This window comes from Dermochelys coriacea, chromosome 2 (assembly GCF_009764565.3).
Source record: "Dermochelys coriacea isolate rDerCor1 chromosome 2, rDerCor1.pri.v4, whole genome shotgun sequence".
In the NCBI taxonomy this organism is placed as follows: Eukaryota; Metazoa; Chordata; order Testudines; family Dermochelyidae; genus Dermochelys; species Dermochelys coriacea.
The window spans coordinates 234,645,225-234,660,948 of record NC_050069.1 but is presented as its reverse complement, the minus strand read 5'-3'; the positions used below and the strand labels follow the sequence as shown (position 1 = coordinate 234,660,948).

The window sequence follows — 15,724 nt, the reverse complement described above, 5'->3', positions numbered from 1 at the left end:
CTTTATTTTTGTATGCATAAATTCTTCTTGGCTTACTGACATGAGTAGGCCTGTTGAAATCAGTCGAACGAATTGTGCAAAGTGAGAAGGATTTAGATCATTGTTACCTCTGTAATAGATTATAACAGGGACTAATAATGATAGTTAATAATTAATAACATTCCTCTGAAGTCCCCCATGGGAAAGTCAACAGAGATGAGAAGAAAGGACTATGGGTCATTATAAAAACACCCTTACCTTGGCTTGTTTGCCTATGGACCTGCTCAGCTTCACTTAATGTCCAAATGCTTTTAGGACTCTTAATATCTTGTACATTACATTCAGACTTTTAGACATTAGTAATATACCCCTCTTTCACCTTTTGTAATTATTTAGCACATGATGCTACAAAATAGCACCAACTAATTTCAAAGGGATTGGGATGAAACCTAAATATCACTCCAGTTCCCTTCCTATAGACATATTTTTATATTAAAGTCTAAGGCTCCAGGGTGTTCTGTAAGAGATTATCCAAAAAATGATAGCTCTTCTGTAGGAGCCATCAAAGCCCCATCGGCAATTTGTAGTAACTACATCTCTTATACTGTCATTGGATTATTGAGTAGCCTGGGTAGTAGTGAAGTATTGATTGCAAATATTTAGGGATGAAAAAGGAAATCTATCCTCTGTTTAAGGAATTTACAGTCCTTTCCCCCTTTTTAAAGTCATTTTCCTTTTGTTGTATTATTATTATTATTTTATTATCTCACTATTACATGCAGCAGGCTGATGTGTCCATCTTATGGCATCAGCAATGTGGACAATTTAGTGCCTCAGTCAGCTGGCATTGTAGAGAGGACAGACCTAGATGGACAAATAGAAGAAGAAGAAGAAAGAGATGAGAAAAGTCCTTTTTGCATTCAATTCATTTTGGATATAACATTCTAGAAAGCAAAACTAGATTCCTTTGTATCTATATTTGTGTTAATTTGCTATGCACAAAAATTCATCCTGAATGTTTTTGCAAAGCAGATTTGGAATTCTGAAGATGGACTTAATTACACTGCAGTCTTTTCTTCTCCCACCCTAGTCCATACCTGCCTGCTCTCCTGGTTCTATTCACAGTACAGCTGCCAAAAAAGTCAAGTAACTGTATCTGAATATCCATAAAAACTGCTAATCCAACCACAGAACTACATTATGCCAAAAGGACAGAGGACATATCTGGGAGAATTTTTAGCATGTTGGTCCATTAGGGAGATATTTTAAAAGGTATTTTTGAAAAGAATAAAGAATGAAACAAGAAACAACAAAACAATTCCCTCCCAAATCCAGCAACCTACCTCTTGTTGTCCTTTTCCTTAGAAGTCCCTGTGCAACTACATTGGTACATGCAGGTGGTTTTCTGCATGGTTAGTTAGTTCTCTGCCTGGTACTTAAGCTGAAATCATTAACATGTGTCTTGTACATTACCTGAATGAAAGGCCAGTTCCCAGGTTATTATAGCCCATTTTTTCCCTTTGCTCCTGCGCTTCCCTGTTTCGATTACAAATCCCCCTCCAGGCATAAAGCAAGCTGGACACCTAGGGTGCAGCTAAAGAGTTATTTGTTTGCTAGGTAGACATTAATGAATGACTGCAGTGCTACCCTGAGCCTGGGGTTTCCCACTATTAAAAGTTTAATAGAAAGATCTGAGAAGCCAGGGGCCAAGAGAAGGAAGAGGGGGAGGCTTGACTGTGAGTAAATCAATAGGTACCTTGTCTGTTCTTTTGCCTTAGTGGAGACTCCACCATCCAAGAAGGCAGCAGTAACTGGGGCGTTAAGAGAAGCTAATTCCCTCTGTATTCTCTCCGTTTGCCATCAATCCCACCAGAGGCTGCTGAAGCTGCAAAAATGGCACCTTTCTATTGGAAAAAATCCAAGGAAGCAAGAATATGGCACTGCTAAAAAATGGATCTTAATATTATACTTCCTTTTTATGTTTTCCCTTTGCTTTTTTTCTCTTGGTTCTCTTTCTGTCCTCTTTTCCCTTATATCTTTATTTTCTTCCCTTCTTTTGTTCTCTGCACCCTTTTCTTTCTCTTTTCCTCTTTCTCCAGGACCAGTCACTAAAGACAGATAGATAGTGTGATGGGATCCCCGGGTGCAGTTTGGAAATGTGGGACCACTGTGCCCCCTGAACTCTCTCCAGCCTGGGCTGTCTCTCACAATGCCTTGCTAGTGACCAGCAGCAAACCCCTTCAGGCACTGTGATCACTCAGAACAACAGCATGTGGAGCTCCACACCCAGCTAGATTGCATGAACGCGCCCAGAGCCACTCATGAATCACACTGAGAAAGGCATTAGAGCCAAATCCCACCCCACAGCTCTCAGCACTGTACCCCAGGAAGATACCATCTTGCACTGCTCAAGATGAGTAGTGCTAATTTATTAATTGGTTCACCAATTCATCAATTGAAAGTGGACATACACCAGTCTTTGCAAAACCTGAGCAGATTTCCCACACACTTCACACAAACTCACTGGTAGAGATAAACAGTTAAACAAATTTATTGACTATAAAAGATAGATTTTAAGTGATATTAAATGATAGGCAAAAAGTCAGAGTTAGTTACCAAAAGAAATAAAATATAAGCATGCAGTCTAAACTCTCAACCCTGTTAGACGGGGCAGCAACTAGATTAAGCAGTTTTTCTCACCCCACTGGATATTGCAATCCTTAATATACAGATTTGTCCCTTAAATCTGCCAGTCTCCTCTGTTGGGGTCTTCAGTGTTCTTCTCAGCGTCTTTGTTGCTTGTAGCATAGGTGGGGTCAAGAGAAAAGGCCCCCCATGTGGCCATTGTCACAGTTGCCAACTTTCATGTGGTAAACAAGCACCCCGACTTGTCACAAAAATCAAGCTAATCCCATTTCAAAACAAGGCCAAAACAAGCCAATCCCTAAGAACCCCAACACTCTATGTGACTAGATCCTCCGGCGTGCAGTCTGGGACTGTGGTGGCACCACAGTGCACCCCTGACTCTCTCCCACCTTGCCCCTGCTTGCCCTCACCTCCCCGCCCCTGCTTGCCGGGAGCCAATCAAGAAAAAAGAAGCAAGAAGCTACAACAAGCTTGAGGTGAGAGTCTAGCATCCACATACAATGTCCAACCCAGTGAAGTTGGTGCATGAGGATCATTACTTCAATCCTTGGCTTCAGCAAGGATGCTGGCGTTAGTACGGTGATCTTGCCACTTGACGCGAAGGGTCTTCCAGAGACATCATTGGTGATACCTCTCCAAACCCTTGAGGTGCTGTTGATAGGTCACTCTCACTCAATATTGAGAAGACTAAAGTGCTCTATCCACATGCTTCACGCCTTGCACATGACCCACCACAAATCACCATCGAGGGTCAGACTTTGGAGACAGTTGAGCACTTTTGCTACGTCAGTAGCCAACTTTCTCAAAAGGCAGAAATCGACAGTGAGATCCAACACAAGATCCAGTGTGCAAGTGCTTCCTTTGGGAAATTTCTCTGATGCATTTTCACAGACCAATGGCAGGACACCAAGATCCAGGTCTGTAAGACAATTGTTGTTCCTACACTCCTCTATGGATGCAATATACATGTGCGGATAGAGAAATGACTTTCAGCAGATCATAACCTTTCCCTTTGCATAATGACAGGTTTCAGAGTGGCAGCCGTGTTAGTCTGTATTCGCAAAAAAAAAAAGGAGTACTTTTAAAAAAAAAAGGAGCACCTTAGAGACTAACAAATTTATTTGAGCATTTGAGCTACATGCATGCATCCGATGAAGTGAGCTGTTAGGTGCCACAAGTACTCCTAACCTTTCCCCTGATACCTTACAAGGCATGCTTTATATGCAATCATATGTAAATGAGGAATATGGGAGTTACAGAGTCCTCCCCTAAGGTACAGAATGTCACAGATAGATACATTCAATTTTAGGACCCAGAGATTTATTTTTCATTCATTATCTCTTTATTTGCTCCAAGACAGAAGTACAGAAGAAGGAAATCACTTCTTTAGTCTTGTTACCTTACTGCCTGAATCTCTGTGCCTGTAGATCTAACTTAGAATGTATCCACAAATCCCTACATATGTTAAGTCATCATAAAGCAGGATTCATTTTAATTCCAAGAATCATAAGGAAAATTTGTTTTTTGTCCTCCATTTAATGGTTTTAAATATAAATGTTGTTACTCTGCACCCACGTCCCGTTTTTGTCCCCTATCCTTCCTAGCACTGAGAAGACCATCAATCTCACTTTTATATATAGGTATGCTTTGGGCCTCCATTTCCATAGCATCTGTGCCTCTCAGAAACATGAGAAGAGGTTTGGATGCAAACTTCACATTGGTTTTATTCTGATGTTTTCATTCATTGGATTGGCAAGGTGTATTTTCACCTCAGGTTCCTTGGCTTAAAGGGCCTATACTGACTTAATTTAATTCAAATATATAGGTCTGGATCACAGTTGCCAACTTTCACTAGGTAAATAAGCACCCCGACTTTCACAATAAGCCAAAAATCAAGATAACCCCATTTCAAAACAAGGCCAAAACAAGCCAATCCCTAAGAAACCCATCACTCTATGTAACTAGATCCCCCTGGCATGCAGTCTGGGACTGTGGTGGGCCTGCTGTGCACCCCTGACTCTCTCCTTCCCCTTGCCCCTGCTTGCCCCTTGTCCCTTCTTGCTGGGAGCCAAAAAAAAAAAGAAGAAGCAACAAGCTACAAACCAAACAAGCCAAAAGCCCAAAACTAGCCAACAAGCAACTCACAAGCCAATTAAGCCAAAAACAAGCCCAATTTCTGTTTTTTTTTTGCAGGTTTGGCATGTCTGGTCTGGATCCCTTTTCTTAGTCCAGTAGACATTTGGTGCTTGACCACTTTCCCAAATCACAAAGCAGAAGCAGGAGTAGTCTCTTGCTTTTGTCTGGGCACTCTAAATACCTTTTAAAGAATCCTTTTGGGAAAGAAATTACGCTTCCTGAGTCGCATCATTTCTGCACTAACCATGGGAAGCAATATTTTCTTCCAGGTTCAGGCTATCAGATTTCATGCTGTCCTGGAGTTCACCAGGATCCCTCCGGTGTTACAAGTGACAACTGAGGTAGACAGTGATGGAAAGGAGCTTCTTAGCACTGCTTCTGAGGGAGAGAGGATTCAGGCAGAGTTATGCCAGGACTAACCCCCGGTAGTTCAAGATTATTTTCATGATAGAAGATTAGATTAAATGAAAGTTTGGGCCCCCAATTTTGACAGCTGAATTCCATTATCAGAGAACTGTAGGCAACCCAGAAGGCCTAAAATATATGGAGTCCTTAGTGTGGTTCTTTAGACTCTGTGTGTCAGATTATACAGAGACCTCCCTCGAAAAGGCCTTTGATATGCAACGCAGGAACCACATAAGAGTGTAAATGTGCCCATAAAGAAGCATTAACACCTGAATTTGATGTTAGTCTCCTCTCTTAAATTTCCTGATTAGGCAAAGGCCTCAGGAAAGGGCCCATCATGTTAATTAGACTTGCCATTTTAAATTCCCTAAAATTGTTGGCTGGATTACCAAAATTTCTGAGCTGGCAGAAAACACCCTTAAATAGATTTAAGATACTAGTTGGAAATGTCTGTAGTGAAGCCATAAGGCTATCTGCTTTTTCCCCTAATGTGGTTGGCCATGTTGCTTAATTTTGACATAAAGATAGATCTAAAATTGATTAATATGACCACCTGTCAAGGAAGTACTGGAGCTGAAGTAGATGCTTTTGGAAATAAGTTTATTAAGAATTTGGGAATGTATCTATAGACTCTTCAATCCACTGAATCTTTTTTGGTAATGCTGAAATTAGTGGGGATATTGTTTCTTGGACTACTAAGATTCAAATTTTGGGACGCTTTGGATGAAGACCTGCCCTAAAACATGGTAAACATAGAAAAAACTGAGTAGGACTCTTAAAATATGAAGGATTGATTAGCATCTCTAACATTATGTAACTGGACTCTTACGAGTTGGCATGCATGATGTAAGTAATGTACAACCAAAATGGGAGACCACACAGCATTTGTGTCAGGCAGTCTATATTGAAGGATGTCACGTATAATGAGGGGAAATAGAGAGGAATGGTAGGGAAGCTTATCTAACCACCCAACATATCCTGGCTCAACCATACAGAAACCAACTGGTAAGCCAATTTTAGAGGCTTTCCAGAAGGGAGATGAAGACGCTCATCCTGGACTAAATGGCAGGCAATCAACCTTTTAGGAAAAAGTGTTTTTTTCTCTTTATATTTTTAATTCACTTTGGGCTTATCTATTGAGCAGAGTGACAGGTACAATAAGGGTACAAATCCACTTATTTTCTTCAAATTGAGAGAAGATTTTTAAAGTTCTATATGTTTGAATCTGCTTTAGAATTTGTCCTCCCATCATTACCAATTTAAGAAAATCCTACTGTAAACTGTGATCTACTCCTAATTAGACTTCAGTGGGACTTCAGCACATGCTTAGGTGCTGTCCTGAATAAGCCTACTTTCCTGGATGCAGCCAATTTTTGGATATTGAACCTCAGAGTGCTGGACTATCAGGAACCTTAGAAAAGCTTTGCTGCCTCTGGAAGTATAGAATCTAGGAATTCGTCTGCCTCCCTCTGTGTTCCATAAAACATTCAGTCAGTAGTGGCTGCACTAAAGTTGAGTAGCATCAGACTTACTTATCTCAACAATATTCAGTATTAATTATATTTCAAGAGCTATTCAAGCTCCAGTAAGAAACTTAGTGATAATAGCAGTGTTGCAAATTTAGGATTTGTTGCAAACCACAAGAGATTCCCTTTTTAACTCCTTCTGAGTATATACAATTCTTTGGTTTTATGGCAGGTTCTACTTACACAGTGAGGCCCCTAATAGAAAAAAAGAAAAAGAAAGAAACAATGTTCCAGCCAAAAGGATAACAACAGATTTCAGCTTTATGATCTTTCTTTATTGAGCTCTGTGGTGAGGTATAGAAACAAAGACAGTGAGACATTTTCTTGGAAATAAGGGAATCTAGCAAAATAATTCTGGTACATTTGTCTTCAATACTACTTATAAACCTGAAGCCAAATTTATCTCAAGACTGTCAAAAAGAATAGTCATTTGGAACTCCGAGTTGGGGGGGGGGGGCAGCAGCAATTGGATTATCAAAAAATAAAGCTTCCAAATATTAAACAGAAAAGAATAACTTCTCCACTTTGTCTCTCATAGTTCTGAAGCAATTTGAAGATCAAGAAGTGATAAAAGTAGATGCAGATCTACAAAACTGCAAAGACAAGGATTACCCTTTCCAAGGACTGTCAAACAGAATTGTGCGTGAGACATGTGGAAGCTACATCAGTGTAGCCACCACTGGCAGGATTCATACTTTTTGTACTAGTGACCATTTTTATTCCTCTTCACGTTTTTAAAATGCTTTTCTAAATCAGAGGAGTTTCTTTTAGTGCTTGTGAAAGCTGCTAAATTGACAGTCCTAAAGACTGAAGTGCTCACATTATCCACAGGACAGGTATATTACCAGGAGTGACAATGCAAACTCCCTTTACTTTCTTACTATTGTGCCTCAGTTGAGATCATGCCTAGGAGTAAGCGGATAGTTCTCTCTCATTCAGTCCTTGGCCCCTCAGCTGATATTGCCGGCCAGGTTGTGAATTATGGCCAGTAGTGGTGGATGTTCTGTGATGTTGACACTTGACTGTTAGGAAAGAACTGGGCTGAGACGACCGACTCAGTTCACATACTCTCTGACACTGAATGGCTGTCACATGGTAGTGACTGACCCTAGTGATCCAGAACCAGGCAGCTTACCCCATTTTCCCTTCCTATACAAGATGACTCTCTGAAACATTCTGAACAATAAGAAAGGAGTAGTGGACCTTAGACTAACAAATTTATTAGAGCATAAGCTTTCGTGAGCTACAGCTCACTTCATCGCATTTTTTTCCACCAAATGCATCCGATGAAGTGAGCTGTAGCTCACGAAAGCTTATGCTCTAATAAATTTGTTAGTCTCTAAGGTGCCACAAGTACTCCTTTTCTTTTTGCGAATACAGACTAACACGGCTGCTACTCTGAATTCTGAACAATGATTGACTTCCGATGTTACTAAATACCCTGCGATTAGCAACAGCTAATAAAGACCCAACATGTATTAGTATTACATCATTTCAAATTCATGACTAACCAATGTTTATTTAAAATAATACAGATAAAAATACAAAGACTATGGATGCCATTCACAATTACATTTTACTGGGGGAATAAAAATCTTTTTCTCAGTCAAGAAAACCAGCTTGCTCTTTAATCGTCCTCAGTTTTGAATCCCTCTTTTGAAACCACACTTTTCTATAATTTGTTGTTGGGAGCTCTGTAAAAAATAAAAGTTGGCTCATGGGATTCCCAGAGGGAAATCAGCCTTTGATTATTTTGATTATCCATTTTTTGTCATAGAAATTTAGTAATTGCCATATTGGATTAGACCAGTGGCCCATCTAGTTCAGTATTCTAGCTCTGAGAGTGGCTGGCACCAGATATTTCATAGAAAGGTGCAAGGAACCCTGTACCATTAAGCTATATCTCCAAGCTTCAACTCCAGAATAAGCAATTAATATGTTTTGGAAGACATGGGAGTGGGTGTTTCCACATTTGCATGTCTAGAAGGCTGTTTAGCTGGGCTCTAGAATGGATGGCACCCTGAAAGCAGCTAGGTTTCAGAAAATGATTATAGAATGATAATTACTCTTCTAGGTCTGTATACATCTAAAGCAAAATGCAGAAAGGACGCTTCCCAAGAAAAAGTGTAGAAATGTAGTTAATAATTAGGTAATTTTATTAATTGGGAGAGCTCTCTGACTTCCAGCCCCCATAGTGCTGAAATTACACGTGAAGCTTTTTCTCAGTTTTCTAGATCATCAAACTGTATTTTTTTTAAGGAGGCACGGGTATAGGATGTGTGTAAAGTCCATTTAAACAATACCCAATCCCTTCCCACTTTCTACATCATCGCTCTCTTACATGCAAGCACCAACACTCCAATCTTCTAACGGCTTATGTATGTCCCTTGAATTCAGTAGGATTACCCATGTGTGTAAAGTAAAACCAATGGGATCAATGCTCAAAAGCACTCCCAAATTACTGATTAGTACCATGCTGGTCCTGAGGATATCCTAGGCCTCAATTCAGTAAGTTATTTAGGCACATACCTAACTTTAAGCACTTGGGTTGTTCCATGGAAGTCAATGGGAGTACTAGCACCTAAAGTTAGGCACATGCTCAAGTATTTTACTGAACTGGGGTCCTGGTATCCTACCTCTGCTGTTCTGGTCTTTGCTGTGAGGTGTTTTGCATGTTACTATGCACAGCAGGTGACGGAGAGCCCATGGGACTCAGACATGTAGAGAACCACCACCAGTATTCTTCACACTGAGAAGAGCCCGTTTATCAGAAGCAGGAAAGCACTTGACAGGGTGCAAGGCACCTTAAAAATAATTCATTTTAAAAGATTATTTTAAATGCAGTTTGGGGCCTGGGTATCATCCCCATCTCTCTCTCCCACCCTCCTAATAGCCATAAAGATGCATGAAAGTGCTACCAACAAAAGTACCAATGGTGTGAAATTGTACACTGAGGAACAGAGTAATAGTAACTGCATTTATATAGCATCTTTAGCCAAAGTTCTCAAAGCCCTTTGAAAAAGTGCCGCTTTTGCCTCTTTTATAAATGGGGATTCTGCGACACAGAAGTTAAGTGATTTTTCCCAAGGTCACACAGTGGGTAATGGCAGTACAGAGTAAAGAACCAAGCCCTTACAAGATACCATTCCATGACTTCAGTGCTAAACTCAAAAAAATTACAGGATATCACACACATTCTGAGAGCTGACCATTCTTGGGAATGCAAACTCATGACCTAATCCAACTCTCAGTCAGGTCAATGAAGACTCCCATTAATTTCAATAGGATGGAGTGGGTGCCTCAGATCCCATTCTGGCTCCTAGGTAGCCAGAAACTGGGAGCATTGTAGGTGCACAAACTCTGCAAGGAGATGAGTTATTACCAGTTATCCCTGTATGGTGACCCTTCAGACTGATTGACTAGCTCTAGCTTTACTTGGACAGAGACAGGTTTGCCCTCAGGCAAAACCTTAAAAGGGTGAGTGAAGATAAGAAAACTTCAGGCGTGTTTTAGAGGTGTAGGTCTTACACTAGGAAGGCGTAGATGTGGATTTATTCCAGGATATCTGGTATGGATTTGGTTAATAACGTAATATGTAAAATAAGGAAGTGTTAGCTTTCCCTTTCACTGGTGTTTCTGACCACTAAATGGAAAAAAAATGTTGCTTGTTACATCTAATAAATTCCTGCCTTTTCAAGAATCCGCAGTCAATTCAAATCACACTAGTCAACGCTCTAATAAAGCACATTTGGAATGCTATTCAGGAATAGCTTTTGGATGTGTATGCATAATGGATAAATCAACGGAAGTAAAAATCTTTATTTCCCAGCAAAAGAATGTTCCCTTAAAGGAGAACTTAGAAATAATTCAACTCTTATAGATTTCGTACAAAAAGAAAACCTATAATACCCTCCCTTTCTCCTACCAAGTAATTTCATGCGATTAGATTTAACAATCAAATCCTGTGTTTATTTACATTTTGCACACATTAGTTTATAGAAAGCCAAGACAGAACTGTGTCCTATGATGGTGTCAGAGTCTTTAGTACTTATCAGCTTTTCTGGGAAGGTGTTTTCTGCAAGAGTCTCTGTGGCGCAATCGGTTAGCGCGTTCGGCTGTTAACCGAAAGGTTGGTGGTTCGAGCCCACCCAGGGACGCAGTTACTTTTTGCTTCTCCCTGCAAGAGCCACCCTTTTGTGCAGGTGACGGGGGCTCGGGGCTTCCTTAGAGCCCGCGGCGCAGCAGCCGCCCCCGTGTTCGAGAGCGGGGCGCCCACCCCAGCAGGGGAGGAGAGCCCTGGGCTGCAGCAGCCGCCCAGCGGCAGGGACGGTAGCTGATTATTGCCCGTCCCGCACCATCCTGGGGAGCAGGTGGATGCAGGGCAGCCCCCGGCCCGGATCCCCCCCCGGCCGCCTTCTCCCGGGCAAAGACTCCCCGCCCCCTGCTTGCTGCAGAGCAACCCCCGCCCTGCCGCGGTCCCCCGGGGGGGGTGCCTAGGGGACCTGTCTCTACCCCTCTTTCTCCCGGTCTCCTCCTCCTCCCTCCAGGACCCCACTGATCCCCACCTCCCTGCAGGGCCCCCCCCTCCGGCTTCCCCTCCCGGCACCGCCGCTGCCCATCTCCCCAGCTTTCCCCACCACCATCCCCAGGGCTCGCCTGATCCCCCCCCCCGCTTGTGCCCCCCAAGGCTCCACTTCAGCTGCTTTTCCGTGAGCCCCGAGCGTCCAGCGCCTTAAATTCCCTGCAACAAACTCTGCCCCGGGGCTGCAGGGGGCTGGGGTGGGGGGGATTTATTTACCTCTCCAGTCCGGTCTAAAAGAGAACAAGAAAATCCCCTTTTAAATCTATAGTTGTGAGAGTCATGGATAAAGTACAGCTCATGAGTCATTAGGATCGGGGCTTCAGGAAACGTTGCATTTAAGTCAGTCTTTGTGGCTGGCCTGCTCCATCCGAATGATGTACGCTGGAGCCGAAGCCCGAAGGGGGGAAAACCCCAGTTGCAAACGGGATTATTATTTATTATGGAAGTTAAAATGGTCAGCTAGAGAGCTGGCTGCTCTACGAAGGCAGCAGCAGCATTTTACAGTATTTAAACATGAGCTTAAATAACCAGCGGGGAGGGGGAGCAGAAGCGAAGATGCCCAAGGAAACATCTTACATAAGAGGTCGATAGGAAAGTCGAGCCAAATTCACTTTCTGCAAATGTCTCCGCAGGAACATTGGCAATCGGTCTGGACAGTCCCCCAGCAGCAGTCCTGGGTTTGTTAAACTCTCCCAGAATACGTTTGACTCCCCTCTACACGTTTTATACCGGAGCTGCAGCTATTTTCAGGCCCGATTTCTTCCCTCCTTGAGCACCAGCTCATCAGCCTTCAACTGGCCGGGTGAAGTGTTTTGCATAAATGAATGTTAAAAGCAATTACGTTCGAAGCTTCACCTAAACGTATCAATTAGGAGTTGGCACCTTTACCGGATTTTAGCCCGTGACCTGATTCAAAGAAGCTTTTCACTGGGGGCAAATACGGCTGTTTTCGAGATCAGCTTCTGCAAAGTCTGGAATGCTACTTACAATTTCTAGACAACAGAATTCATATTAAAAATTGCCTACTTCCACGGTAAAGTTGTACTTCACAGATCTTTCTTTTCAATGTGTCTGTTTTAAATAAAAACATACAGTTTTCTCAAAAGTCATGTCGTGCAATAGATTTAGACTTGCAACTCTCCAGTGGTGACAGGATATGGCCCTATCTGGCTTAGATGTTGACAAAAGTGCATTTTTAAACAATTGAAAAATCAATTAAAAAGGAACGCAGTCAAAAACTTTAAAATATATCTAAAGCAATTTGCTGGCATTGTTTTCTCTCGTTTAGATCTTTTAAATTTCAGCAAACCATTCTGAAAAATTGCCAGCCATAGGTCATGTGCAGACAAACAGTCTAAACATGTTTCACTACAGTACCAAGCAATTATAGCAGACAACGTTTTATTTATAAATAATTCCTACCCAATAGTGGTATTATTATTATTATTATTACTATTTTAATAATCATTTGAATAAATGTTATTCTTGTTGCTGTTGTACATTATTTCCAGAAAAGCATCAAGCCCTGTGGCATTCCATTGACTGCATTTGGCAAAAGCCGGGTATGTGAATAGAAATGTGTATATATTATATATATTATATGTGTGTGTGTGTGTGTTTTGGATTTGTACATTATTTTCATATGCTATCGAGACATGAGAGTTTACAACACGCCACAAAACTCTTGAAATGTGAATGTATGCAGCTATGGCACATTTAGAGAAGGCAGAGTATACAACGTAGGAGTTAAGGTTTTATAAAACTGACTCTACAAGGGAAGGCAAATGAAACCATTAAATACGTCTTGTTTTCAGAGTAAGTCATAGAATACCTTTATATATGTGTGTTATTATTTACCTCATGCAAATACCTGCAATCCTGCCCCATTAGTACATTGTATTGAGTAAATGTGTCTATAGAAAAATGTTGAAACATGTTTACCAGCCAGTATACATACTTGTCCCTATGTATATGTGTAATATACACAGAAAAAAGTATTACAAATGCCTTTGATTTGTACAACTGTATAACTATGCATGTAGGCAATACTTAGTAAAAACTAATTTTATGAAGGTAGTTACAAGGCTTGTGCATTCAAATTTATGCACTGCTTCCGTTCACAAAAGCACCCCAACCCATCTGCCCACCAGCTAATTAAAATCAAGGGTGTGTTGTGGGGAGGGAGAGAAATCTGGGAAATGTTTTGGGGGAGGGAGCAGAACCCATGTAAGAGCGAGGGAAATATATTTATTGATCAGTAAGCTTCCCATTATCAAGCATGAAAAAGCTCATTTAATTTGCTGCTGAACACAAAAAAAAACACGTTTTCCTAAATGAATTCATTTTCTTCAAATTCAGTTGAGAAGAAAAACTGTGATATAAATATACCTAGTAGTAATGTTTGATAATTTTTATACAGAAAAACTTGATACAACGCGAAGTGACGAGTGGACTTATCCATAACAAAGATAAATGTATTAAATTCCACCATCACGTTTAATGTATCGTCTTCCCTCTGTATACTTTACTGCAACGGCTGAAGGTTTGAAATGAGCTTGCTGAAATGCTTAGAAGATGAGAATTACAACAATACTGGAGGGCAAGAGAACTCTCAACGGTCTATGATAGTTACACAATTTTCGCAGTAATAGACACGAATAAATCTGTTTTCTCTATCCGTGCGCGCACACTTGATGATGGGGAACTTTTAATGAGTACACCTTGATGGCTCAGACGGGACAGCAGAAGCAAGTTCAGTGGACAACTGGCCGGTGTGTGTTGATACTGGTTGACACGGATGTCTCACCCTGCCCACCTTCAGCTTTTCCTTCAGTAACTTGTCAGGGCCATCCTATAAATCCTTCTTTCCCCACCCGCTGATCTCTGCCATAATCCTCCCCCCCCCCCGCCAAAAAAAAAATACTTTTCACCCCTTCCGTGGTGTCTGCGGCCCCCCATCCCGCATTCCTTTCTATTCACGGCATTTGCAGAAGTGCCCCCAACAGCGGTTTGTTTGGCTTCCGCGTTAATCACTTGAGTGAGTCGGGGCGCAGGGCTGGTTGTTACGTTCCCCGATCGCTCTTCGCTGCCTAGTTCCCCATCGCCGCGGGGTTTGCGGTGCCTTGGACCCGGCGGGCGCGGTGTCCCCCCCCCCCCGCACGGGCACAGCGCCCGGGGAGCGCTAGCATTAAACCCGGCCCTGGGCAGCCAAACCCTGAGCTCGCCCCCTGTTCCGCCCCGGCTCGGCCTCCCGGCTGTGGTCCCGGGCGGGGGCGCAGCCCGAGGCAACACCCCGGCCCCGCCCCCAGACGACGCCACGGGAGGGGCCTCAGGCGGGCGGAAAACTCTGCCCGGCTCCCCTCGCTCGCCGAGACCCCGTTCGGGGAGGTGCGGGCTGCGCAGGCCTCGCCCCGCCGGGCTCCCGGAACCCCCCTTCCGCCCGGACCCAGCGGCGTCCCGCACGGGCGGCGGCGGCTGCTCGGCCGCCCCCTCCCCCTGGCAGCGGGCTCCCGCCGGGGCTGCGCTGCCGTTGGCCGAGCCTCCCTGCAGCGGCTCCGTAGCGGGCGGGGCGGGGCGGGAGGGGAGCCAGGGGCTTTCGGCCGGGGACCCGGGTGCCGAGGAGGGGGGCGGTGCGGGGCGGTCGAGAGCGGCCCCGGCCCCGGCCTCGCCCCCTGCCGCCCCACGGAGGCCGCCGCGCGCGCTGAGCACCCACGGGGCGGCACCCACGCGGCGCCAGGGACGGGAGATCACGCTACAGATGCGGCCCTCCCTGCCCCCCCCCCCCGTCTGCTGCGAAAGGGGGGGACATGCCCTGGGAGCACACACCCCCTTGCACTCATGGATCTCCAGGAGGCAATCCAGGCCTGAGGAAGGACCTGGGGATTGGGCCTAAGCTGTGGACCACAAAGAGAGCCGGTGAAAATCATATTCAATGGATATTAAACGTGATTTCTCTGAAATGAACAGAATATTGCGCTGCGCTTAATGTATCATTAAATCTGAACTACTGTACCCTTCGCCGTGTGGGTCCACTAAACGGCTGTGTGCATCTTACCTAGGCTACATACCGTATTTAAAATCACATTAGATCAGACCTCTGATCAAAACAGCATAATAAAAGGTATATCAATTTTTAACCTAAAAAGTATATTTTAAGGAGCTCTTTTGAACTTTTGCCAATATCTAATTATTTGAGAGACAGATTAGATGTGTAATAAAATATTCATAGACTGAACAAAGCAGAAGATCTGAAAGGTTTGAATCATGAAAAACAAGAGCTCCCTGAAAGGGTGCAGAAAACAGCCATCTTGAATATTTTAATCTCTGGCAAGTGTTTCTTTGGAACAAAATGGATGTTGGAGGGAAACAGCATAGTTAACTTTACTGTATCCTTCTATTTCTAACACCATCCCTCTCACAGAATCCAGCTGGCACGAGGCAGTGAAACTAG

General features: G+C 43.2%; 1 non-coding gene across 1 annotated transcript; it reads left to right on the top strand.

The window, feature by feature from the left end:
* The first annotated feature begins 10,775 nt into the window (after positions 1-10,775).
* TRNAN-GUU lies at positions 10,776-10,849 on the top strand. The gene has a single exon. It is a non-coding gene; the product is annotated as a tRNA-Asn (tRNA).
* The last annotated feature ends 4,875 nt before the right edge of the window (positions 10,850-15,724 follow it).